This window comes from Triticum urartu, chromosome 7 (genome assembly GCF_003073215.2).
Source record: "Triticum urartu cultivar G1812 chromosome 7, Tu2.1, whole genome shotgun sequence".
Taxonomy (NCBI): domain Eukaryota; kingdom Viridiplantae; phylum Streptophyta; class Magnoliopsida; order Poales; family Poaceae; genus Triticum; species Triticum urartu.
Window position 1 is genome coordinate 231,080,005 of NC_053028.1, and position 25,755 is coordinate 231,105,759.

The following is a 25,755-nucleotide window of genomic DNA, read 5'->3' on the forward strand; positions in this document are numbered from 1 at the left end:
CTCACCATCAGGGGCGACTTGCAGCTCCTCGTCAACTTCTCCAACAAGGTATACGAGCCGAAGGACGAGCACATGGAGGCATTCCTCGCGGAGGTACGCAAAATGGAAAAGCATTTCCTGGGTCTAGAGTTGCAGCACGTGCCCCGTGGAACCAACAAGGAAGCCGACAACATCGCCAAAAGGGCGTCCAAGAGACAACCCCAAGAGCCTGGCGTCTTTGAGGAGCGACTCTTCAAGCCGTCGGCAGCACCTCCGCTTTTGGGGCCGGCGCCGCCTCAGGAGGAGCTCCCCCAACCACCTGCCTCGGGAGCCCTACCCTGCGGCCCAACCTCGGGAGCACGCCTACTCCTGGTGCTCGAGCCTTAGGAGGGGTGCTGGACCAAGGAGTTAAAGGAATACCTAATGCAAGGGACACTGCCGGAAAAAGAGGAGGATGCGGAGCGCGTGGCCCGACAGACTACGGCATACTGCATCCAGGATGGTGAGTTATATAGGAAGCAGCCAAATGATATTTCCTTGCGATGCATCTCCAGGGAACAGGGGAACGAGTTGCCGGCTGACATACACGGCGGCGACTGCGGGCACCACTCGTCGTCATGAACCCTCGTCGGCAAGGCGTTTCGCAGTGGGTTCTACTGGCCTGCGGCGCTCAATGACGCAACTGAGCTGGTGAACTCCTGTGAGGCCTGCCAATTCCACGCCAAGCAGATCCACCAGCCAGCTCAGGGCCTCCAGACCATCCTGCTCTCGTGGCCATTCGTAGTCTGGGGGCTGGATATCTTAGGCACGTTCCCTCGAGCGCCTGGGGCTACCGCTACCTCTACGTCGACACCGACAAGTTCACCAAATGGGCGGAGGTAGAAGCTGTCCGCACCATCCCTACCGGATCTGCGGTCAAGTACATCAAGGGTCTCGTGAGCCGGTTCGGGGTCCCTAATCGCATCATCACCGACAACGGCTCACAGTTCACTAGCAATCTCTTCAAGACATATTGTGCTAACCTTGGAACGCAGATCTGCTACGCTTTGGTGGCACACCCCAGGAGCAATGGCCAAGCCGAACGCACCAACACAAAGGTCTTGAGAGGCCTCAAGACCAGGACCTTCAAGAAGAAGCTCGAGGCCTGCGGCAGGGGCTGTCACGATGAGCTCCAGTCTGTGTTGTGGTCCATCCGCACCACCGCCACAAAGCCAACGGGCGAGACCCCGTTCTTCATTGTCTACGAAGCAGAAGTGGTTCTCCCTCACGAGGTCAAGCATCGCTCCACACGGGTCCTAGCGTTTGATGAGACGCAGTAGGATGCCATGCGGGGAATGGACCTTGTGCTGGGGGAGGAACGCCGCTGCGAAGCCACGCTCCAAGCGGCAAGATACCAGTAGGCGCTGCGGCGGTATCACTGCCGCATCGTCCGCTCCTAGACGCTCGAGGTGGGCGACCTCGTCCTAAGGCGGGTGCTCTCTAGGGAAGTACTGCATAAGCTCTCGCCCATGTAGGAGGGCCCATTTAGGGTTGCTCGCGTCTCCAAGCCTGGAGTCGTGCGCCTGGAGATGCAGGACGGGGTCCCCATCCAGAACGCCTGGAACATCCAGCACCTCCGGAAGTTCTGCCCATGAAGTAAGGTCCCGTTCCTGTGAAGTTCTCCGCTCGTGACACTCTCATGTAATAATGAGTGGGGCTGTGCACACCTCGGAGTCTCAGAAGTGCAGCCCTTGGGCCTCAGGGGCTCCCTCCCATGTCCTAGTGGCAGCACTTAGCTCCGCGCTGGTGAGAAGACTAGACTAGGTGCCGGACACAGCTTTTCATTTGCTTTCCGTAGTTGGCTTGCCCCTTTTTTAATGGAAGTTCGCATTCTGGTTTTTCTTGTCATCTTGGTTCGATCACCTTTTCCTCTGTTCTTCCCTCGGTTCTTTGTTTCGGCCCGTACTCTCCCTCACATGCCTCACGAGGGGGCTGGACAGGTGCACTCGTGAGCGCTTTTCCCGTTCTTCGCGAGGCACCCTCGCTCGAGATCGCAAGCTGGAGCTCCTACCTTAATCCGTTCCCCTCGGCTATTGTGATGCAGAGCTCTAGGTCATGGCCGGCCCAGCCTACGACCTGGGCTTGGAAAAATAAGAGGTTCTTAACAATTTTTTGCAGTTCCTCGACGCCTCCCAAGCCAATGGCAAGGAGGTCTCACCAGGTATTGGGAGAGGCGCGCCTCACGAGGCGGAAACTACTTTAGACACATCAAGCTAAGTTATCTCTACACGTCTACATAGAACGCTGATACTGCAACAGGACACAGGAACGATAAACATGACATAGCGACTTGGAAATCACGGTTCGTTGCATGCCCCTGCAGGGCCCCATACTTGTTTCTTTTTAGATGCATGAAGAAAGGAAAGAACAAAACGAAAGCAGCACGCACCCCCACGGCAGTTCGTAAGGGTAGGCCCTCGGCGCCCCATGGACTCAACCAGACCCCTTCTCATGCTTCACTGGGGCGCGGCGACGAGACGATCCGCTACCACCTTCAATGCGGGCGCAGTGGCATGGCGGCTGGTCATAACCGCTGCTGCTGGAGCTATCGCTGGAGGAAGAGCCGCTGTAGCTGGATGAGCCACGGCCAGCACCGAGGATGAGTCCACCTTCATCCTCGTCACGACCATCGCCAAGGTCGAGCACCTCGCCGCTGTCATTGTCCTCAGGGCAGCATCCGACGGGGCGACCATCTTCCCCGAATACCTGCACGTAGAGGGTCGTGTTGCCGTCGTACTTGAAGTGGAGGGTACGCCGCCTGCCCAGGCCGCGCACATGGGCAAACGTCTGCCAGTCGCGGGCCAGGGCTGCGTTGCCTATGACGGAGACTTCCACCGCAACCCACAAAGCAGCAGTCCGCCTACAGCCAGAGACCGCCTGGACCCATGACCGGCAGTTCGCCGGCGAAGAAGCGCGGGAGCAGAAGCCAGGTGCCGGCCGGGTTCTCCAACCACACAACGAACTCCGGTAGCACCTCCGCTGAGTGGAAGCGCGGCCGAGGAGGCCGCGCAACCATGGCGTGCCTCACTTCGTCGACGGGGCTGCCACGACCTGGGCGACTCCCACCATGTGAGGAGGCGCCGCCGCGGCCGCAAGGGGCCACGACGGGGGTCGCGGCATGCTTACGCGGGAGACCGCGCCCTCTCTTGGGCGGCGGTGAGCCAGGCCCCTCCTGGCGGGCCTTCCCCTTCTCTGCGGCCGGGAACCTCTTCACCGACGCCATAAGGTGTCGCTGCTAGTAGTGAAGCAAGGGAGAAGAAGCGAGTGGAGCAGGAAGAGATGAGCGACGGGGGATCTGCCCCCTCCTCATTTATAGCAAGAGAAGGCCAACCGACGACTCCCACGATCACAGGTAATGATGGTTTTCTCTTCATGCAGCAGGGACTCCTCAAGTCGGGCAGTTGCCGAGGTGGCGTGAGGAAGCGGAGACGCCCACATCCCATCAATCACCACGCGTTAGCTGAGGCCACAGGCTGTTGGGGCCCGTGCAGCTCCGCACTTTCCCCTTGGCTTCGCCTCGTAGCCAAGTCCGAGCACGCCTTGGGCCCAGGGGCTACTGTCGGCGTCCTGGGAACGGGGGTCCCCAGACTTGCCTGCCTGCGGCCCATGGCGTGTCTCCACCAGCGTCCCTGTACGGCCCATCTTCATCTACGAACACTCAAGTCCCTCGCGAGGGGCCAAGCCTCGCGAGGCGGATGACACAAGGCCTCCTCAGGGGCGGCCTCGTTAGGCTAGCTCGCGAGGGGCGGAGAGATCAAGGCAAGGGGCACCTCGCGAGGTCCCTGCGACGCAAGCCATGATGACCAAGGCTAGGCAGGCACCAGGCGGGCGCCAGCTTGCGTAGTGTCCTCGTTTCCTCTTTGGTTCTATAGAGTCAGGTGCAGGCGAGGAGTCCCGAGGCATCAGGCAAAGGTTTCCATATCGGTGCAACAAGACTAAGACCAGCAGGACGGCAGGACGGAGGTCACCATGGAGCCCAGGACAGCGTCACCACCAGAACCTTTGGTAGGTAAAGACCACCTTTTGTCCGGATAACTTGTACTAGTTGTCTCTCTTCAAATTTGGCCGTTGTTGGATCCCTCCCGCCTAATATTTGGGAAGAGAACTAGGGCCCCATAAATAGGACTAGCCACCACCGTAGGGAGGCATCTGATCTTGGACCCGATCCATTCCACCAAGGCCACCAGACAAGCTCACCGAGCTTAAGAACACCTCTCCTAAGGAGGCTGTTCTTCCGTTGTACTCATTCATCCTCAGCACAAGAAGCAATCCACCACACCACACTGGAGTAGGGTATTACACCACATCGGTGGCCCGAACCAGTATAAACCCTATGCCCTTTGTTCTGCGAGTTCGACGTGCTGAGCTTTGAGATTGCAGTGAGAGCGTGAGCTAGGGGGAGGAGAGATCTTCGTGCGCACCCTAGACTTCGAACCTTAAGGGTTTTGCCGGAACCCGAAATCTGACAGCATGTTGTTTAGCCACATGCGCGGCCTTCAGTTTCTCTTCCAGCTTACCCGATGCTCCTGCCATCGTAAATCCAATGGTGTTTATTTGAATAAACAATACTAGCACATGATTATATTTTTCGGGCAGAAGGGGATATTACTAGTCGGTGCCTCCTTGGACTTCTCTAGTTCAGCGGTAATAGTAGTTAACTGGGTCCGACACTTTTCCAGCTCCTGAGACAGCATGTTGTTCTTCTACGTGAGTACCTGATTATACAATGGTCCTCAAAATCAGTTGCTTCAACTGTGTCAACTCTCGGGGGCTACTGGTACATGATTTTTAAATCTACGCATTACGATCTTACCCGCATGTCCTTTGAAAGCTGGTAACTGGCTCCAGCAAGCCCATCCCAAGCAGCTCGGATGTATGCATCCGCCGAGCTGAAGGCATTAAATGCCTCTTCAGTAAAGTTGGGGTCGCGCATAGCAGCCCTCCGGCACCGATGGTTCATTGCACTCTCCTCTTCGGAGTTGGTGACGGATACATTATCCTAATCATCAGAGAGAGGACAATCCGGCATTGCACCCGTATCAACTCTAGCCCTGGAGGCAGGGTCCAAGGTCGGATTGGTGGACGCATGTCCGGCGAGGTCTCCGGATACATTCCAACGAACACTCTTCCTGAAATATGGTGAAGTAAGGAACGTTACAATTCGCTATGATTGCCATGGGACATATTAAAAACCATACCTCTTCGATGAAGGCTGGGCAGTGTCGCTATCCGCCTTTGTCTTCGAATACCCACCTCGCACAGGCTCCACCTTTTAAGGGATGCCTCTGGTGCGGAGTGGCGAGACGAGCGCTACCCCTTTAAAGCACGAGAAAGTGTAGTGGGTGAAGCGCAGTGAGAAAACTCTTTTGGAGGAGACGTCTTCGGGGTACTTACGTGAGAGGAAGGGAGAAGGCCGGGGTAATCGGCTATAACGGCCACTTTTGTGCCATCGTAGCTCGCGTGATAGAAGACCCCTCCTTGAGCTCTACAGAAATATCCGGATCTTCCTCAAATTCGGGATCCAGGTCCTCTAGCTGCGGAGCAGGGCTATAAATCCATGCGACAACCTTCCTCCATTCCTGTTAAAGATACTTGGATTAAAAGTTCAAATAAGTACGACTCAGGAAGGAGATTGAATAAAGTTACAAAGCAAAGGCTCACCCAGCTGGGAGGATTGTACATGGAAAATCCTTCTGGGCATTTAAGGCGAGTGAACTCTTCTTTCTCCCCTTTATAAAGATCAGCCAACATGGCGGCTAGGGCGGTGAAGTTGTCCAGACCCTTGCGCCCGTAGCGAGATGTGTCATCCTCCCTGTTGTAGTTCCACATGGGGAGTCCTCTGGATTGGAGTGGCTGAACACCTCGCGTTATGGAAATCACCATGACCTCAATTATGGACAGTCCGGATTGGGTGAGTATCTTTATCTTGTCCATTAACTTCTTAACCTCCGCACTGTCTTCCTCCTCGAGGCTCCGGGGGCACTAGCTGTGGCGCTTTTTAACGGGGCGTTGGAAAATTCGGGTAGGCCTCGTCGGATTGGGACCGAGAGAACGACCTCTTCAATATAAAACCACTCCGAGGGCCACTCTTCGGATGCCTTCTTCGGAGTGCCGGGTAGGTATCCTGTCCCGGCTATGCGACATACTTCGGCACCGCCCACCTTGAATATGGATCCCTTTTGGGAGCGAGGGACGAGGCAGAAAAGCTTCCTCCATTACTCAAAATGGGCCTCGCAGCCTAGGAACAACTCGCAAAGAGCGATGAAGCCCACGATGTGCCGAATGGAGCCTGGCATGAGATTGTGCAGTTGGAGGCCATAGTACTCTAGGAGGCCTCAGAGGAAGGGGTGGATTGGAAATCCAATGCCTCTTAACAGAAAGGAAACGAAATACACTCGCTCCCCTTCTGAAGGATTAGGGAAATTTTCTGCTAGGGCTTCACCAGTAAAAGAAGTTAATCCCACCCGAACAGGGACTAGATCCGCAGGGGGGAGATATCCTTGCACCTAGAGCTTGGTCAGGTGGGCATGGGATATAGAACATCTCTCCCAATTGCCTTTTTGAGGACCGTGGGGGGGAGGAAGAATTGGGAGCGCTGGCCATGCTTGCGTGGTTTCTTGTGGCAAGCTCTAAGGATTTTCCGCCTGGTGTGGAATGGCATCTGAGATTCGATCTCCTTAAATAGACGCCTTCCCTACATGGCCCGAGTGTTATGCGTAAAAATACTTGGACCCTTCATATTCGTCTGACACGTGGGAGCCGAGGCGATGATGGCGCAGAAGCCGAAGGATATAACATTTAATGTGAACACGAACTGTTCGAAGAACTCACCTTACCAAGACCGAAGATGTAAAAGCCGAATACAGTCCTTTGGTTCAGATGCTCTAAAGTCTCCGGAGGAGGAACCCTCCTTGCAATGTCGAAGACAATTTGCGTGCCGGACACATCGTCATTGAACACTGGTTCGGGGGCTACTGAGGGAGTCCTGTATTAGGGGGTCCTCGGGCGTCCGGGCTATGTGACATGGGCCGAACTCATGGGCCTAGAAGATACAAGATGGAAGGCTTTCCCCCGTGTCCGGATGGGACTCTCCTTGGCATGGAAGGCAAGCTAGGCGCTCGGATATGAAGATTCCTTCCTCTGTAAACCGACTCTGTACAACCCTAGGCCCCAACGGTGTCTATATAAACCAGAGGGTTTAGTCCATAGGGACGATCATAGTCATACAGGCTAGAAATCTAGTGTTTAGCCATTATGATCTCGAGGTAGATCAACTCTTGTAACCCCTATATTCATCAAAGTCAATCAAGCAGGAAGTACGTTATTACCTCCATCAAGAGGATCCGAACCTGGGTAAACATCGTGTCCCCTGCCTCCTATTACCCTCGATCCTCAGACACACAGTTCGGGACCCCCTACCCGAGATCTGCCGGTTTTGACACCGACACTCCCCACCCCTTCTTTCGGGCTTTCTTAGACTATTTTGGGGCGCAGCTCCACCATCTTCCCCCCAATGGCATCATTTATCTTTCGGCTTTCGTTTCCCTCTAGGAAAACTTCCTTGGTTGGCATCCCCATTGGGGCCTCTTCAAGCATGTGTTCACTTGCCAGTCGATAACTGTAAAAAAGGATTCGTCGACTGGCGAGAAGACCCATGTCACCCAACTGTGCAGTGGACTGGGCATCCAACTCTAGGGCGGCGGCGCCTTCCCCAAGATGAGCTTTCCTAACTCGGTCAAGGGGTGGCAGGGGACCTAGTTCTACTGCACTCGACAAAAACCAATCGGGCCTACCTCTGTACTCGACAAAAACATGCGGGCCCCTGAGTCCCTTTCAGTGATGAAGGAGGAGAAGACAAAGGTCAGCATCTTGGCCACTACCCTGGTTGGGGTGGTGACCGCTGGCGTGAGCGGGATGGATCTACTGGAGACCTTCCTCCCTCGAAGGATCCAGCCTCTACAAGCTAGGGCCCATCCCATGTGGATGTACGAGGGTCCAAGTGACCCCACCCGAGTGCACCCAGAGGAGCTCATGGAGAAGGATGTGGGGGCCAAGATCCGAGCGATCACTTGCGCGCGGGACAACTCGAGGGGGACTCGGAGGTAAATGTCTTTTAAGCAGTCGGACTCCTCTCCGAGTGTGTCTAATTTCCGTGCTGCAATGAATCTGTTCTCCTAGAGTTTCCAGCAGATGATCTCCAACATCCCGGTGGTTAACCGGTCCCCGGAGGATGTGACGAGTGACACCGAGCGCTCTGAAACAAACAAGCAATTGAACTGTTGAGTTGGTAGTATGCATATGCTACCTCTTGAGCACTGCGTTGGTTTTCCCTTGAAGAGGAAAGGGTGATGCAGCAAAGTAGCGTGAGTATTTCCCTTAGTTTTTGAGAACCAAGGTATCAATCCAGTAGGAGATCACGCTCAAGTCCCACGCACCTACACAAACAAATAACCTTGCAACCAACGTGATAAAGGGGTTGTCAAGCCCTTCACGGTCACTTACGAGAGTGAGATCTGATTGATATGATAAGATAATATTTTTGGTATTTTTATGATAAAGATGCAAAGTAAAATAAAAGGCAAAAGAAATAACTAAGTGTTGGAAGATTAATATGATGGAAGATAGACCCAGGGGCCATAGGTTTCACTAGTGGCTTCTCTCAAGAGCATAAGTATTACGGTGGGTAAACGAATTACTGTCGAGCAATTGATAGAATTGAGCATAGTTATGATAATATCTAGGTATGATCATGTATATAGGCATCACGTCCTAGACAAGTAGACCGACTCCTGCCTGCATCTACTTCTATTACTCCACACATCGACCGCTATCCAGCATGCATCTAGAGTATTAAGATCATAAGAAGGGTCTACCAAATATAATGGACAAAAGCTATCTTTTGCAGTCTATCCTAGCATTAACAGTATTTAAGAAGGGTCTACCAAATATAATGGTACAAAAGCTATCTTGTGGGGAAACAAGAACAAGAAAATCAGCAGGATATTTAGTTTTCCCACACAAGACTTCAACATCTCTAACAATCCCAATTGGTGAAATAGTGTCTCTATTGGCAAGTTTAATTGTGACATCAATATCTTCTAACTCAGCAGGTGCAATATCATGCATAATTTCTTTGTATAATTCAATAGGTATTGCACTAGCACTAACACCCATATCACACAAGCCGCGATAACAATGATGTCCAATTTTAACAGAAATAACAGGCATGCCTACCACATGTCTATGTTTATCTTTAGCACAAGGTTTAGCAATTCTAGCAGTTTCATCACAGAAATAAATAACATGCCCATCAATATTATTAGACAAGAGATCCTTAACAATAGCAATATTAGGTTCAACTTTAACTTGCTCAGGAGGTGTATAGGTTCTAATATTGCTTTTACGAACCACAGTTGAAGCTTTAGCATGATTTTTTGTCCTAACAGGAAAAGGTGGTTTCTCAACATAAGCAGTAGGAACAATAGGATCATTATAAGTGATAGTCTTTTCTTCAACTTTAATAGGTGCAACTACTTTTACTTCGATGGGAGGATTATATTTAAACCACTTCTCATTAGGGAGATCAACATGAGTAGCAAAAGATTCACAGAAAGAAGCTACTATCTTGGAGTCATGTCCACATTTAGTGCTAAATTTACGAAAAACATCGGTATCCATAAAAGATTTAACACAATCAAACTTAGGCGTCATACCTGACCCCTTACCTTCATCGAGATCCCAATGTTCACAGTTGCATTTAATTCTTTCCAATAAATCCCATTTGAATTCAATAGTCTTCATCATAGAAGAGCCAGCACAAGAAGTATCGAGCATAGTGCGATTGTTATCAGAAAGCCGAGCATAAAAATTTTGAATAATCATTTCTATTGAGAGCTCATGATTAGGGAATGAATATAAAATTGATTTAAGCCTCCCCCAATCTTGAGAGATGCTTTCTCCTCCGCGAGGCCAAAAATTATATATATAATTACGATCACGATGAACAAGAAGCATAGGATAAAACTTCTGATGAAATTCCAATTTCAATCGTTTGTAGTTCCATGATCCCATATCATCACATAGCCTATACCATGTCAATGCATCTCCCTCCAAAGATAAAGGGAAGACCTTCTTCTTGATAACATCATCGGGCATACCTGCAAGCTTAAATACTCCACAAACTTCATCCACAAATATTAGGTGCTGATCAGGATGTAATGTTCCATCTCTTGCAAAAGGATTAGCTAGCAGTTTTTCTATCATACCCGAAGGAATTTCAAAGTAGAAATTTTCATTTTCAGTAGGTTCAGTAGGTTGAGTAGGTTGAGGAGCAGCTCTTTGCTCTACTAGTCAAGGTGAAGATACCCCGAACAAGCCCCTCAGAGGATTACTTTCCATAGTAACAAGTGGCAGTAAATTTCAGCACACTATATAAATTTTTCCATACCAAATTCCACCTACCAAAGGTGCTTCACTCCCCGGCAATGGCGCCAGAAAAGAGTCTTGATGACCCACAAGTATAGGGGATCTATCGTAGTCCTTTCGATAAGTAAGAGTGTCGAACCCAACGAGGAGCAGAAGGAAATGATAAGCGGTTTTCAGCAAGGTATTCTCTGCAAGCACTGAAATTATAGGTAATAGATAGTTTTGTGATAAGATAATTTGTAACAAGCAACAAGTAACAAAATTAAATGAAGTTCAGCAAGGTGGGCCAATCCTTTTTGTAGCAAAGTACAAGCCTGTACAAACTCTTATATAGAGAAAAGCGCTCCCGAGGACACATGGGGATTATCGTCAAGCTAGTTTTCATCACGTTCATATGATTCATGTTCAGTACTTCGATAATTTGGTATGTGGGTGGACCGGTGCTTGGGTATTGTCCTTACTTGGACAATCATCCCACTTATGATTAACCTCTATTGAAAGCATCCGCAACTACAACAAAAGTATTAAGGTAAACCGAACCATAGCATGAAACATATGGATCCAAATCAGCCCCTTACGAAGCAACACGTAAACTAGGGTTTAAGCTTCTGTCACTCTAGAAACCCATCATCTACTTATTACTTCCCAATGCATTCCTCTAGGCCCAAATAATGGTGAAGTGTCATGTAGTCGACGTTCACATAACACCACTAGAGGAGAGACAACATACTCATCAAAATATCGAACGAATACCAAATTCACATGACTAGTAATAGCAAGACTTCTCCAACGTCCTCAGGAAAAAACATAACTAGTCACAAAGCATATTCATGTTCATAATCATCGGGGTATTAATGTGCATATTGGATCTGAACATATGATCTTCCACCAAGTAAACCAACTAGCATCAACTACAAGGAGTAATCAACACTACTAGCAACCCACAGGTACCAATCCCAGACTTAGAGACAAGAATTGGATATAAGAGATGAACTAGGGTTTGAGAGGAGATGGTGCTGGTGAAGATGTTGATGGAGATTGACCCCCTCCTGGTGAGAGGATCGTTGGTGATGACGATGGTGATGATTTCCCCCTCCCAGAGGGAAGTGTCCTTGGCAGAACAGCTCTGCCAAAGCCCTAGATTGGTTCCGCCAAGGTTCCACCTCGTGGTGGCGGAGTCTCATCCCGAAAGCTTGCTTATGATTTTTTCCTCAATGAAAGACTCCATATAACAAAAGATGGGCATCGAAGGGCCACCAGGGGCCCACGAGGCAGGGGGCGCGCCTAGGGGGTAGGGCGCGCCCCCACCCTCGTGGATGGTGAGTGGCCCCCCGCTGGTACTTCTTGCGCTCAGTATTTTCTATATATTCTGAAAATAACTTCCGTGAAGTTTCAGGACTTTTGGAGCTATGCAGAATAGGTCTCTAATATTTGCTCCTTTTCCAGCCCAAAATCCCAGCTGCCGGCATTCTCCATCTTATGTAAACCTTGTAAAATAAGAGAGAATAGGCATAAGTATTGTGACATAATGTGTAATAACAGCCCATAATGCAATAAATATCAATATAAAAGCATGATGCAAAATGGACGTATCAACTCCCCCAAGCTTAGACCTCGCTTGTCCTCAAGCGAAAGCCGAAATCAAAAAATATGTCCACGTGTTTAGAGATAGAGGTGTCGATAAAATACGGACATGAGGGCATCATGATGATTCTTAGAACAGCAGCTTATATAATTATTGTCATATGATCTCTTATGCTAATGTAAGAATTCAATCACAATTTCAAGTATGAATCATAAACTTCATTGAGAACCAACAAACTCTAATCTCGGTCATTGAGGCAATTGCAATTTATCATAACATAGGAAAGAGTCAATACAAGAGCTTTTTAGCAAGTCCACATACTCAACCATCATATAGTCTTTCACAATTGCTAACACTCACGAAATACTTATGGGTATGGAGTTTTAATCGGACACAGAGAAAGATAGGGGCTTATAGTTTTGCCTCCCAATGTTTTACCTCAATGGTAATGTCAACAATAATAGTTTATGAAAACTCACATCCAATTAGCCATATATACCAGGATCTTTCCAACATATTGTGCTTGCCAAAAGATAAAATGTAAAAAGGAAAGGTGAGGATCACCATGACTCTTATGTAAGGTAAGAGATAAAAGTAAAAGATAGGCCCTTCGCAGAGGGAAGCAGAAGTTGTCATGCGCTTTTATGGTTGGATGCACAAAATCTTAATGCGAAAGAACGTCACTTTATATTGCCACTTGTGATGTAGACCTTTATTATGCAGTCCGTCGCTTTTATTTCTTCCACATTACAAGATCGTATAAAGCTTATTTCCTCCACACCAATCAATCATACATATTTAGAGAGCAATTTTTATTGCTTGCACCGATGACAACTTACTTGAAGGATCTTACTCAATCCATAGGTAGATATGGTGGACTCTCATGGCAAAACTGGGTTTAAGGGTATTTGGAAGCACAAGTAGTATCTCTACTTGGTGCAAAGAGTTTATCTAGCATGAGGGGGAAAGGCAAGATCAACCATGTTGGATGATCCATGGCAATATAATTTATCTTAGATGTAAGAAAACATAACACATTACATCGTCTTCCTTGAACAACGTCAACTCTTTAGCATATCATATTTTAATGAGTGCTCACAATCATAAAAGATGTGCAAGATAGTATATTTATATGTGAAGACCTCTCTTTCTTTATTACTTCCTATTAATTGCAACGATGACCAAAACTATGTTTGTCAACTCTTAACAACTTTTATTCATAATACTCTTTATATGTGAGCTCATTACTCTCCATAAGATCAATATTATCTCTTTTATTCTTTTTATTTCTTCTCTTTTATTTTATTCCCTCAATATCATAGCAAAATCATCAAGCCCTTGACTCAACACTAATCTTTATTATATAGCTCACGGATCGATTACATAGAGGGATCATAAGGCAAAACTCAAAACTAGATCATACTAAAAACTTATATTCTACTAGATCAAAATATTATCAAAAGGATCAAACTAAGAAAAATGGTAAAGATGAAGGTGATGGTGTTACGATACCGGGGCACCTCCCCCAAGCTTGGCAGTTGCCAAGGGGAGTGCCCATACCCATGTGATTATATCTCTTTTGTCGGTGAAGGAGTTGGAGTTGTTGATGATTTAGGCTTGTCGTCCCTCTTCCAAGGCATAGGCTCACCATCATAGAAGGATGATCGAGTCTCCTGAGTCCTCAAATCTGCAACCAAACTCATCCTTTTGAATCTATATTCATACTCACAGTTTTGATTTTGCAGGTCATAGATCTGGGTTTGGAGGTGCTCGATTTTCTCATGAAGGTTGAAGATGGCCTCCCCAATGTCCTTGACGTCTAGCTTGTGGTTGTTGGTGAACTCCGTGATCATAATGTGATTGGAGTCGAGTCCACGCTCCACCATCTACTGACACTTGAAAACTTGTTGCTCCAATGCCTCGAGCCTTGCCTCCGTGCTTCCGGTCTTCCTTGGTCCCTGAACATCGCGGATGTGCAACAACCCCTCAGGCATCTCAATGGTTTGAGGGTGTTTCAGCACCTCCGCGAGGTAGGGGTTGATGACCTTCTCGAAGAACTTGTCCTTGGGGGCACTTGAAGACGACATGATGACCTAGATCTGTCAGGAAAACAGCTCGAAACAAAGAAGAGAGATATTTGCGTGATATAGGAATCAAAACCTCCGGGAGATTATATAATGATTTTTTACCGACCAAAATATGTAACATGCAAGAAAATGGAGTCCGGAGAGCGCACGAGGTGCCCACGAGGCAGGGGAGCGCGCCCAGGGGGGTAGGGCGCGCCCTCCACCCTCGTGGAGCCCTCGTGTCCTTCCCGGACTACTTCTTATTTTTCTATTTTTCTAAATATTCCAAAACGGAGAAAAATTGCCATTAGAACTGTTTTGGAGTCGGTTTACTTACCGTACCACGTACCTATTCCTTTTCGGAGTCTGAAACATTCCGGAAAATGTCCCTTATGTATTCCTCCGGGGTTACGGTTTCAATAACATTGGTTTCAACATTTATAGGATTACCTGAGATATAATGTTTGATTCTTTGACCGTTCACCACCTTCGGATTCGTGCCTTCGAAGTTGTTGATTTTTATGGCACCGGAATGATAGACCTCCTTGATAACGTAAGGACCTTCCCATTTAGAGAGAAGTTTCCCTGCAAAAAATCTTAAACGAGAGTTGTATAACAATACATAGTCACCTACATTAAACTCACGCTTTTGTATCCTTTTGTCATGCCATCTTTTAACTTTTTCTCTAAACAATTTGGCATTCTCATAGGCTTGGGTTCTCCATTCATCAAGTGAGCTAATGTCAAATAACCTCTTCTCATCGGCAAGTTTGAAATCATAGTTGAGCTCTTTAATAGCCCAATAAGCCTTATGTTCTAGTTCGAGAGGTAAGTGACATGCTTTTCCATAAACCATTTTATACGAAGACATACCCGTATGATTTTTATATGCAGTTCTATAGGCCCATAATGCATCATCAAGTTTCTTGGACCAATTCTTTCTAGATCTATTAACAGTCTTTTGCAAAATTAATTTAAGCTCTCTGTTGCTCAATTCTACTTGACGACTAGACTGTGGGTGATAAGGAGATGCAATTCTATGATTAGCGTCATACTTAGCAAGCATGTTACGAAAGGCACCATGAATAAAATGTGAACCACCATCAGTCATAAAATATCTAGGGACTCCAAACCTTGGAAAAATAACTTCTTTAAGCATCTTAATAGAGGTGTTATGATCAGCACTACTAGTTGGAATAGCTTCTACCCACTTAGTAACGTAATCAGCAGCAACTAAAATATGTGTATATCCATTAGAGACGGGAAAAGGTCCCATATAGTCAAAGCCCCAAACATCAAATGGTTCAATAACAAGTGAATAATTCATAGGCGTTTCTTGATGTCTACTAATATTACCAATTCTTTGACATTCATCACAAGACAAGACAAACTTACGGGCATCCTTGAAGAGAGTAGGCTAATAAAAACCGGATTGCAATACCTTATGTGCAGTTCTATCTCCAGCATGGTGTCCTCCATAAGCCTCGGAGTGAAACTTGTGTAGGATCTCTTCCTGTTCATGCTCAGGTACACAACGTCTAATAATACCATCTACTCCTTCTTTATAAAGATATGGGTCATCCCAAAAGTAATGTCTGAAATCATAGAAGAACTTTTTCTTTTGCTGGTATGTGAAACTAGGTGGTATAAATTTAGCAACAATATAATTAGCATAATCAGCATACTATGGAGCAGTCCGAGAAGCATTTATGACATTTAATTGTTCATCAGGAAAGCTATCATCAATAGGTAGTGGGTCATCAAGAACATTCTCTAACCTAGACAAGTTGTCTGCAACGGGGTTCTCAGCTCCCTTTCTATCAATAATATGCAAATCAAATTCTTGTAGCAAGAGAACCCATCTAATAAGTCTAGGTTTAGCATCTTTCTTTTCCATAAGATATTTAATAGCAGCTTGATCCGTGTGAATAGTTACTTTAGAATCAACAATATAAGGTCTGAACTTATCACAAGCAAATACAACTGCTAAGAATTCTTTTTCAGTAGTAGCATGATTTCTCTGGGCATTGTCTAGAGTTTTACTAGCATATTGAATAACATTTAATTTCTTATCAACTCTTTGCCCTAGAACAGCACCTATAGCATAATCACTAGCATCGCACATAATTTCAAAAGGTAAATTCCAATCAGGTGGCTGAACGATAGGTGCAGAGATTAATGCTTTCTTAAGTGTTTCAAATGCTTCTACACAGTCATCATCAAAGACGAATGGTATATCTTTTTGTAATAAATTAGTCAGAGGCCGAGAAATTTTTGAGAAGTCCTTAATGAACCTCCTATAAAAGCCGGCATGACCAAGGAAACTTCTTATACCTTTGATGTCCTTGGGACACGACATCTTTTCAATAGCATCAACTTTAGCTTTATCAACTTCAATGCCCCTTTCAGAAATTTTGTGCCCCAAGACAATACCTTCATTAACCATAAAGTGGCATTTCACCCAATTCAATACAAGGTTAGTTTCTTCACATCTCTACAAAACTCGATCAAGGTTGCTTAAGCAATCATCAAAAGAGGATCCATAAACGGAGAAATCATCCATGAATACCTCACATATCTTTTCACAAAAATCAGAAAATATAGCCATCATGCATCTTTGAAAGGTAGCAGGTGCATTACATAACCCAAAAAGCATACATCTATAAGCAAAAGTACCGAAAGGGCAAGTAAAAGTGGTCTTAGATTGATCATTAGCTGATACAGGTATTTGAAAGAAACCAGAATAACCATCTAGAAAGCAAAAATGTGTATGTTTGGATAATCTTTCTAGCATTTGATCAATAAAAGGTAAGGGGTAATGATCCTTTTTAGTAGCCTTGTTTAATTTGCAGAAATCAATTACCATCCTATAACCTGTAATAATTCTTTGCAGAATCAATTCATCTTTATCATTAGGAACGATAGTAATACCTCCCTTCTTAGGAACACAATGGACAGGACTTACCCACTGACTATCAGCAACGGGATAAATTATCCCTGCCTCAAGGAGCTTTAGTATTTCTTTTCTTACCACTTCTTTCATCTTAGGATTCAGTCGTCATTGGTGATCAATAACTGGTTTGGCATCTTTTTTCCAAATTTATTTTGTGTTGACATAGATTGGGACTAATGCCGTTAAGATCATCAAGAGTATTGTAACACCCACGATGCGGCTATATCTCCCACGTGTCGGAGCACGACTTAGAGGCATAGCCGCATAGTTGGCATATCGCAGGAGTGGTAATCTTTACACATCTCATGTACTGAATAAGAAAGGGAAAAAGAGTTGGCTTACAATCGCCACTTCACACAATACATAAATATAGCACTACATCAACGAGAATACAATCAAGGTCCGACTACGGAACCACAAATAAAGACAACCCCAAATGCGTAGATCCCCGATCGCCCTGACTGGGCTCCACTACTGATCAATTGGAAACGAAACAACACAACGAACACGATCTTCATCGAGCTCCTCCTTGAGCTCGGTTGCGTCACCTACACGGTTATCATTGACACCCGCAACTGTTTGAAGTATCTGTGAGCCACGAGGACTCAGCAATCTCACACCCGCGAGATCAAGACTATTTAAGATTAGGTAGTGAGGTGGAGCTGCAGCAAGCACTAGCATATATGGTGGCTAACTTACGTAAATGAGAGCGAGAAGAGAAGCAAGGCACGGTCGATAAACTATCATGATCAAGAAGTGATCCTGAAAACTACTCACGTTCAAACAAAACACAAGAACCGTGTTCACTTCCCGGACTCCGCCGGAAAGAGACCATCACGGCTACACATGCGGTTGATGCATTTTAATTAAGTTAAGTGTCAAGTTATCTACAACCAGACATTAACAAATTCCCATCTGCCCATAACCGCGGGCACGACTTTCAAAAGTTCAAAACCCTATAGGGGTGTCCGAACTTAGCCCATCACAAGCTCTAACGGTTAACGAAGGATATTCCTTCTCCCAGGAAGACCCGATCAGACTCGGAATCCCGTTTACAAGACATTTCGACAATGGTAAAACAAGACCAGCAAAACCACCCGCTGTGCCGACAAATCCCGATAGGAGCTGCACATATCTCGTTCTCAGGGCACACCGGATGAACACTACATACAACTAAAACCAACCCTCAAGTCTCCCCGAGGTGGCGCTGCAAGTGGCTCTGTTTTGGACCAACACTCAGAGGAGCACTGGCCCGGGGGGGGGGTTAAAATAAAGATGACCCTTGAGTCTGCAGAACCCAAGGGAAAAAGGCATAGGTGGCAAATGGTAAAACCAAGGTTGGGCCTTGCTGGAGGAGTTTTATTCAAAGCGAACTGTCAAGGGGTTCCCATTATAACCCAACCGCGTAAGGAACACAAAATCAAGGAACATAACACCAGTATGACAGAAACTAGGGCGGCAAGAGTGGAACAAAACACCAGGCATAAGGCCGAGCCTTCCATCCTTTGCCAAGTATATAGGTGCATTAAAGTAAACAAGATATAATAATAATGATATCCCAACAATAACCACGTTCCAACAAGGAACAAACTCCAACTTTACCTGCAGCTAGCAACGCTATAAGAGGTGTTGAGCAAAGCGATAACATAGCCAAACAACGGTTTGCTAGGACAAGGTGGGTTAGAGGCTTGACATGGCAATATGGGAGGCATGATATAGCAAGTGGTAGGTATCGTCGCATAGCAATAGAGCGAGCAACTAGCAAGCAAAGATAGAAGTGATTTCGAGGGTATGGTCATCTTGCCTGCAAAGTTCTCCGAGTTGACGAAAGCTTGATCCTCATAAGCGTACTCAACGGGTTCCTCGAACACGTAATCGTCTCCCGGCTCTACCCAAAACAAGAACACAAGCAAAGGGAACGACAATCAACCACGGTGCAATGCGCAAGCAACATGATGCAAAACATGGCATGATATGCGGGATGTGATATGCAATGCATATGCGTGCTTCGGAAGGGAAAGATTGAATTAGGCCTCAACTTGGCAATCCAAGAGTGCCAATGGAAATATGAGTTGATTTTGGTCAAAATCGATATAAAGATCACCGGAATCGGATGCACGGTTTGCAAATGGCAAGCAAAACAAAAATGGCACAATTCTGTGATTAACAGCACGATGCCATTTAGAATGCAACAAGAAACTAAGCTACTACACTCCAACATAGCAACAAAGCACATGGCAGTGATCTACTCAAGATGCTTGACAAAAGATGAACACTGAGCTACGACTAAATCACACAAGAGCAGGTTCAAACAAGCATGGCAAAAGTGCAAAAGATATCAGCTTCACAGACTTAGTGAAAATACTAACATGTCAGGAATTAACATCAGGAAGCAATGTTTAGAGAAAGTAAACAATATGCTACAGGAACATAACATAGCAATACAAGGCATGGCATGAATCTACTCAAAGCATATAACAAAAGTCCCTTACTGACCATAAGCCAAAAAGGATCAGAAGATATGATGGCACCCATGTAAACATAGCAAGTTTCGTTAACAGATTCAGACTTAGCAGAAAACTGGACATGGCATAAACAGAATTATGAAGGCACGTTTGCGAGCTCGATTCACTCAACACAAGGCATTGCATGACAAGCTAAGCATACTATCGGCAAGAATACATGATCAAGAAGCTAACCATGGCAAGAACAACCTCATAGCATGCATGGATCAACTACAAAACCTTGGCAAAATTGATTAACACATAAACAATCTGCCAGGAACATTTTATAGCAAAAGTAGAGCAAGATTGAGTCATGCTAGGGCACTCCATAAATGCAAACAGAGGCATGTATGGATAGAGCACAACCATATGTCCAAATCATCCTTACTTAACATACTCAAAAGATGCATGGATTACTCTGTAGGAACATGAATACATGGCATATAAATAACAGCAGGGAAATGACAGTGAAATTCTAAGTCCCTGAAATCAGTAATATCACGAGAGCTACTTTGCATGCATGTGCGAGTCACCACATTGATCACGAAAATACATGGTATACACCCATGTAAAGATGGCATGGCATAGCCCAAAACACATGTAGAGCTCATGCTCATATGCAGCACACAATTATCATGGCAAAAATGACAAATGATCAAGATCTGATAAGAATCAGGAACTAACATTTTATAGCACTCTTGAAACAGTCATTTGGGCATCAAGATGGACTCAAACAAGCATGGCACAATGGAACAAAATGAAGAGTGCATCATGATGAACATTTTGATATATCATGCATGCAAAAGGAGCTACGGGTGAGAAGTTATGGCATGTTGAACAAGGCTTGAAAATGTATGGATCTGGGGACTTAGAGAAAAATAGACCTTTGGATCTCAGATCTAGGGTTTGCACGTCTCTCGAGGATGGCCGGGGAGCTCACTGGAGTTGGAGAGGTAGACGACCGGAGAGGCGCTGGCGGGGTCGGGTCGGGCCGGACCAGATCTGGCCGGACCCGGCCAGAGTTGGAGCGGGCGGCGGCGGAGGAGAGAGAGGGAGCGGACGCGGGCGAGGTGGCGCGACGCGATTTGCGCGGGAGGCGGCGGCGGGTGATGTGGCGCTTCGCCATTGGCCGGAGCGAGGTGGCGGCAGCGGCGGACGCGTCCGACGCGGGATGGATGTGTCCGGCGGCGCGAGGAGGGAGATGGCTAGGGTTAGACTGCGCGAAAAATCCGGGAGGAGCTCATATATATAGGTAGGGGGAGCTAGGAGTGTCCAAATGAAGTGCGGTTTTCGGCCACGCGATCGTGATCGAACAACCGAGAGGATGGAGGGGGTTTGGATGGGTCATTGGCCCACTTTGGAGGGGTGTTGGGCTGCAACACACACGAGGCCTTTACGGTTCCCTGGTTAACCGTTGGAGTATCAAACGGACTCCAAATGGCACGAAACTTGACAGGCAGTCTACCGGTGGTGTACCAAGGCCGCTTGGCAAATCTCGGTCCATTCCGAGAAATTTTAACACCCGCACAAGAAAAGAGACAAAAGGGGGCGCCGGAGGACAAAGGAGTGTCGGATTGCAAAACAGACAATGGGGAAAATGCTCGGATGCATGAGATGAACACGTATTCAAATGCGATGCACATGATGACATGATATGAAAAGCATGACATGGACAAAATGTAAAAACAAAGACAAGAACCCAACCACGAGGGAATATCGTATCGCATCTCCGGAAAAGGCAAGAGTCGGAGTTACAAATATGGAAAGTTGTATCCGGGGCGTTACAAGTATATCTAATAGCAGCACGGTGCTTCTTCAGAGTTTTCAATAATTTTTCTTCCTCCTTCTCTGAAAGGTTAGCACTAATAATAACAGGATATATCTTCTTTTCATCAAGATAAGCATATTTAAGAGTATCAGGCAATGGTTTAAGCTCAAACACAGGATCACCCTTGGGTGGAGGAGGATCCCCTAAGATTTCAATAGGCAAGTTGTGTTTCAGAATAGGTCCTTGTTTAAAGAACACCTTATCTATTTCCCTTCTTTCATTCATAAACATATCATTTTCATGGTCTAGCAAATATTGTTCTAAAGGATCACTAGGAGGTACGGCAATAGAAGCAAGACCAATAATTTCATCGTTACTAGGCAATTCCTCTTCACGGTGTTGTCTACGAAATTTAGAGAAGTTGAACTCATGAGACGTATCACCAAAACCAATAGTAACAACATCCTTTTTGCAATCTATGCTAGCATTAACAGTGTTTAAGAAGGGTCTACCAAATATAATGGGAAAAAAGCTATCTTGTGGGGAACCAAGACCAAGAAAATCAGCAGGATATTTAGTTTTCCCACACAAGACTTCAACATCTCTAACAATCCCAATTGGTGAAATAGTATCTCTATTGGCAAGTTTAATTGTGACATCAATATCTTCTAACTCAGCAGGTGCAATATCATGCATAATTTCTTTGTATAAGTCAATAGGTATTGCACTAGCACCAGAACCCATATCACACAAGCCATGATAACAATGATCTCCTATTTTAACAGAAATAACAGGCATGCCTACCACAGGTCTATGTTTATCTTTAGCACAAGGTTTAGCAATTCTAGCAGTTTCATCACAGAAATAAATAACATGCCCATCAATATTATCAGCCAAGAGATCCTTAACAATAGTAATATTAGGTTCAACTTTAACTTGCTCAGGAGGTGTATAGGTTCTAATATTGCTTTTATGAACCACAGTTGAAGCTTTAGCATGATCTTTTATCCTCACAAGAAAAAGTGGTTTCTCAACATAAGCAGTAGGAACAATAGGATCATTATAAGTGATAGTCTTTTCTTCAACTTTAAGAGGTGCAACTACTTTTACTTCAATGAGAGGATTATATTTAAACCACTTCTCCTTAGGGAGATCAACATGAGTAGCAAAAGATTCACAGAAAGAAGCTACTATCTCAGTCAAGTCCATATTTAGTGCTAAATTTACGGAAAACATCGGTATCCATAAAAGATTTAACACAATCAAACTTAGGTGTCATACCTGACTCCTTACCTTCGTTGAGATCCCAATCTTTAGAGTTGCATTTAATTCTTTCCAATAAATCCCATTTTAATTCAATAGTCTTCATCATAAAAGAGCCAGCACAAGAAGTATCGAGCATGGTGCGATTGTTATGAGAAAGCGGAGCATAAAATTTTTGAATAATCATTTCTCTTGAGAGCTCATGATTTGGGCATGAATATAACATTGATCCTTCCGCTTGAGAGGTGCTTTCTCCTTTGCGAGGTCAATAATTATATATATAATTACGATCACGCTGAACAAGATGCATAGGATAAAACTTTTGATGAAATTCCAATTTCAATCGTTTGTAGTTCCATGATCCCATATCATCACATAGCCTATACCATGTCAATGCATCTCCCTCCAAAGATAAAGGGAAGACCTTCTTCTTGATAACATCATCGGGCATACCTGCAAGCTTAAATAATCCACAAACTTCATCCACATATATTAGGTGCTCGCCAGGATGTAATGTTCCATCTCCTGCAAAAGGATTAGCTAGCAGTTTTTCTATCATACCCGAAGGAATTTCAAAGTAGACATTTTCATTTTCAGTAGGTTGAGTAGTTGAGGAGCAACTCTTTGCTCTACTGGTCAAGGTGAAGATACCCCGAACAAGCCCCTCAAAGGATTACTTTCCATAGTAACAAGTGACTGTAAATTTCAGCACACTATATAAATTTTTCCTTACCAAATTCCACCTACCAAAGGTGCTTCACTCCCCGGCAACGGTGCCAGAAAAGAGTCTTGATGACCAACAAGTATAGGGGATCTATCGTAGTCCTTTCGATAAGTAAGAGTGTCGAACCCAACGAGGAGCAGCAGGAAATGATAAGCGGTTTTCAGCAAGGTATTCTCTGCAAGCACTAAAATTATAGGTAATAGATAGTTTTGTGATAATATAATTTGTAACGAGCAACAAGTAACAAAAGTAAATAAAGTGCAGCAAGGTGGGCCAATCCTTTTTGTAGCAAAGGACAAGCCTGGAAAAACTCTTATATAGAGAAAAGTGCTCCCGAGGACACATGGGTATTATCATCAAGCTAGTTTTCATCACGTTCAAATGATTCGCGTTTGGTACTATGATAATTTGGTATGTGGGTGGACCGGTGCTTGGGTACTGTCCTTACTTGGACAAGAATCCCACTTATGATTAACCTCTATTGCAAGCATCCACAACTACAACAAAAGTATTAAGGTAAACCTAACCATAGCATGAAACATATGGATCCAAATCAGCCCCTTACGAAGCAACACATAAACTAGGGTTCAAGCTTCTATCACTCTAGCAACCCATCATCTATGTATTACTTCCCAATGCCTTCCTCTAGGCCCAAATAATGGTGAAGTGTCATGTAGTCGACGTTCACATAACACCACTAGAGGAGAGACAACATACATCTCATCAAAATATCGAACGAATACCAAATTCACATGACTACTAATAGCAAGACTTCTCCCATGTCCTCAGGAACAAACGTAACTACTCACAAAGCATATTCATGTTCATAATCAGAGGGGTATTAATGTGCATATTGGATCTGAACATATGATCTTCTACCAAGTAAACCAACTAGCATAAACTACAAGGAGTAATCAACACTACTAGCAACCCACAGGTACCAATCCCAGACTTAGAGACAAGAATTGGATACAAGAGATGAACTAGGGTTTGAGAGGAGATGGTGCTGGTGAAGATGTTGATGGAGATTGACCCCCTCCCGATGAGAGGATCGTTGGTGATGACGATGGTGATGATTTCCCCCTCCCGGAGGGAAGTGTCCCCGACAGAACAGCTCCGCCAGAACCCTAGATTGGTTCCGCCAAGGTTCCGCCTCGTGGCGGCGGAGTCTCGTCCCGAAATCTTGCTTATGATTTTTTCCTCAATGAAAGACTCCATATAGCAGAAGATGGGCATCGTAGGGCCACCAGGGGGCCCACGAGGCAGGGGGCGCGCCCAGGGGGGTAGGGCGCGCCCCCCACCCTCGTGGCTGGTGAGTGGCCCCCCTCTGGTACTTCTTGCGCTCAGTATTTTTTATATATTTTGAAAATAACTTCCATGAAGTTTCAGGACTTTTTGGAGCTGCGCAGAATAGGTCTCTAATATTTGCTCGTTTTCCATCCCAGAGTCCCAGCTGCCGGCATTCTCCCTCTTTATGTAAACTTTGTAAAATAAGAGAGAATAGGCATAAGTATAGTGACATAATGTGTAATAACAGCCCATAATGCAATAAATATCAATATAAAAGCATGATGCAAATGGATGTATCACGTTGAACATAAGATGGAATTGTTTGTAGGGTACGAAACCACCTCAAAGCTATTCTTTCTCATCAATCTAACCTAGAGTTCGTACTAAAATAACACCAAGCTATTCTTTCCGATCGATCTAAGCAAGAGTTTGTACTAAAATAATACCAAAGCAAATTCAGATTCATAATATTCAATCCAACACAAAGAACTTCAAAGAGTGCCCCCGGATTTCTACCGGAGAAACAAACACAAGAACGTGCATCAACCCCTATGCATATATTACCCCAATGTCACCTTGGGAGTCCGCGAGTTGAGTGCCAAAACATATATCAAGTGAATCAGTATGATACCCCATTATCACCACGGATATTCATAGCAAGACATACATTAAGTGTTCTCAAATCCATAAAAGTATTCAATTCGATAAAACGAAATCTCAAAGGGAAAACTCAATTCATCACAAGATAGAGAGGGACAAACACCATGTGATCCAACTATGTTAACAAAGCATGCAATGCATCAAGATCGTGACATCTCAAGAACACGAGAGAGAGAGAGAGATTAAACACATAGCTACTGGTACAAACCCTCAGCCCCGAGGGTGGACCACTCCCTCCTCATCATGGTGGTCGCCGGGATGATGAAGATAGCCGCCGGTGATGATTTCCCCCTCCGGCGGAGTGCCAGAACGGGGTCTAGATTGGTTTTTCGTGGCTACAGAGGCTTGCGGCGGTGGAACTTCTGATCTAGGGTTATTTTTGATGGTTTCTCTATTTATAGGATTTTTGGCATTGGTTTCACGCTAAGATGGGCCTCGAGGTGAGCACAACCCACCGGGGCAAGCCGGGCCCACCAGGCGTGCTTCGGTGTCTTGTGCC